Below are 3,101 nucleotides of genomic sequence, written 5' to 3'. Positions count from 1 at the left end.
TTGATCACTGATACGTGGAAAGCAGAAAATGATTCCAGTCCTCAGAACTCCTCAGCAAAAGGAGGGTGACCCTAGGCTTTTTACTGCTCCCGGTGGCGGGGTTCATGCTGAGGCTAGGGACTCCCTGGGGAATAGGAATGGAAAGAAATAAAGTGTCTGGGTCCACAGCATGAATGCTGTGACCTGGACTTAGTCTGCACTCTCCTGGAAGAATGTCTCAGCAATTCCCCCTCCCCTCTTCTCTTCTCCCCCCTCCTTTCTTTCTCTCCATCTTCCTCTCTCCCTCTCCCACCCCTACCACCTCACCTGACCAAGGAACCAGATCAACTACCACAGGAGACAAGGGACAGAGAAGCTCTGATGTCCTCACCACCCATGACTGAGGTTAGAGCCACAACTAGAGGCACCCGTGATCACCCCCACATTCATCAACTACCTACTTCTATGACTTGACCCAGTCCCCGTGTTGACAACTTATCTACCTAGTCTTCTAGGGTTTTCTTGTCAGTTCGGTGGTCTTTTGGGATTACTCGGTAATACATCCGAAGGTGAAGTGTCAGGCTCTATCTACCACCATGGTTGTTCTCATGCCCACAGGACCTCAGAAACACCCATTGTCCTCCAGGAGAGGAAACTAGTGGCCATGACTGCTCACCCTGATGGGCAATTCTGAGGCTGCTTGCAAGAAGGGGCTTGGATGTTCCAAGCCAACCCTGCTGGCAGGCTGGGAAGCAGCTGTTTCTTGGCTAGAGGAGGCAGAGGACTCATGACAGAGGATCCAAAGGGTCATTAGGAGGTAGAACACAGAAATCTTCAGGAGTGCCCACATGGCAGTTCTGTGGGTCCTACAACACCTAAGTCTAAGATGCTGGGTTAGACTTCTACTCCAGTTTGCCAGCTTCTAACACACACACACACACACACACACACACACACACACACACAAAACACAAACTAGAACTTAAGTGGCAATGTACAAAAATTCTCATCCACAATCCCAAGACCCAGTGTGACCCAGGTACAGGGCCAGCCTGCACCCTGCCTTTGGCGTCTATGATACCTTTACTCTTCGTATATGATCTCAGACCTTCAAGGCTTGGCTCTGAATGTTTCCATTTCTGTGAAACCTCCAGCCCCTTAAGTTAGTCCTAAGTAGAGTACCTCTGTAGGTCATTCCCTCAGGGCTTACTAAATTCTACCAGGCACTGCAATCATTTCTGGACGAGGGGCTGTCTTACTCACCTCTGTTCCCACTCAGCACCTAGATCTCCACATTGCCAAGAATGAACGTTAAAGAAATATTTTCTCCATCAATATATCCAGGATATTCCCAAAAATCTTTCTGATTTGCTACTAGGGATTGAAGTCAGACACTCAGAGAAATGAAAAAAAGAAAACCAAAAACATGTCCCCAACTCCTTGGAGACTACACACATCACTCTAAATTTCAAAAGAAAAAACACTGAATAATGCTACAGGAGATGTGGGCAGAAGGATCTGAGACCCTTCACATCCTCAACTGGGCATTGGCATGAATTTCCTCTTATACTTTCACAGTACCTAACTTCTAGTCATCCATCAGAAACTCTGGTTAACATGCTAAAGATAATTTCAAATCCCCAAACCCCTAAACTTAAGGACATGCAGACTTTCCCACTTGAGGTGCTGGATACAGCCTGATAGCCATTTGTCCCTGCAGCAGGATCACCCTGGCCATGCAGCTAAGCCTCTGTGGTCAGGAGCCCAGGGAGGCCTCTCCATGATTTGCATATAATCACACAATGCCAGGCACAACAAAGCCACTCAATACAGGAGAGTCTTCTCAGCTGAGTTTAAGGTTTAATCTCCTTAATACAAAAGTTTCTGCTTTGCTTTGCAGGGTTCTGGGACTCTTGTTAATGATGCTAAACAAATAATCACCATTTATCCCCCTCTGGAGGTTTTACCCAGAGTATTGTGGATGCACAGGCCCTTGCTGTTGTGGTTTATGGGCCAAGCCTGCACCTGTGTTGTGTGAGCTCATTTGGACATCCAGCAGGGTTCTTTAAAGAGAGTCGGGTATAGGGCAGGAGCTAGAGCCAGGGAGGAGGCCCCAGTCCTGGAACTGCTGCAGCTTCTGCAGATGGTCCCTCTAGGCTGCCCATTACTCTTGTAGACCCTTCAAGAAACACATAGGAAACACCTTCAGATTCTCCTCTCAAAACCCAGCTCCTTTATGAGCGGAGCCTCTTCCAAGTTGATCTTCTTCCTCTTCCTGTGTCTATCCTTCATCGACATACTTCCCCTCCGGGACTCTTCCCTTCAGTTTCTGCACAAGGATTCATGTGCTATTTCTATGTCATCTTTCCTCCTTGATCCTTAGGCCTTATCAGGTGAGTCAGGCTGTGTTAAATGACAGCCTCCAGGACCGTATCAACATGCTCAAGACTTTGTCTTCCCCCTAGCTGTCAGTCAGGGTGTTTTCAGAATGAGCCAAGAGCCCCTGTCTCTTACTTTGATGCAGTATTTGGACCTTGATACTCAGACTTGTGGGTTGATTGGGGGTGACCCAGAAATTTTGGCAATCTATTTATATATTAGCAGGCATCTGACAAGGCCCTTTATTCTGTCTCATAATACTACAGTTCAGAAATCTGTTCAAGGCTTAACTGGGTAAGCTTTTGTCTATATTTCATTAATGGGTGTTACCCTGAGGCCTCTAGGTGATGAATGGATTAACCTAAGTCTCTAAAACTATCTCCTACTCATGGGCTTCCTAATTGATAGGGGTGACCAAAGAGTTGGCTGAGCTGGGACTGTTGGCTAAAGTGTCTATCTACGATCCCTCTCAAGCATGACAGTCTCCAGACAATGAGACTATCACGCTATATCAAAGCTCCAAGAGAAAATGGCCCAAAAGAACTGTGCAGAGGTTCACTTTGTTTGTCACTGAAGACATCTTCCTAAGGGTCCCTCAAGAGCCCTTACCCTAAAAGCAATGCAGAGCAGAGTTTCCTGGCACTGTGGAGACTAACCTTTGTAAACAGAACATTACTGTAACCAGCCTACATGTGCTGGGTATTGGTATCACTGACATGCTTTTCCTCAAAGACTCAAACTAA

The sequence above is a fragment of the Mesocricetus auratus genome, unplaced genomic scaffold (genome assembly GCF_017639785.1).
Source record: "Mesocricetus auratus isolate SY011 unplaced genomic scaffold, BCM_Maur_2.0 Super-Scaffold_100022, whole genome shotgun sequence".
NCBI lineage: Eukaryota > Metazoa > Chordata > Mammalia > Rodentia > Cricetidae > Mesocricetus > Mesocricetus auratus.
Note: the sequence above shows the minus strand (reverse complement) of the source record.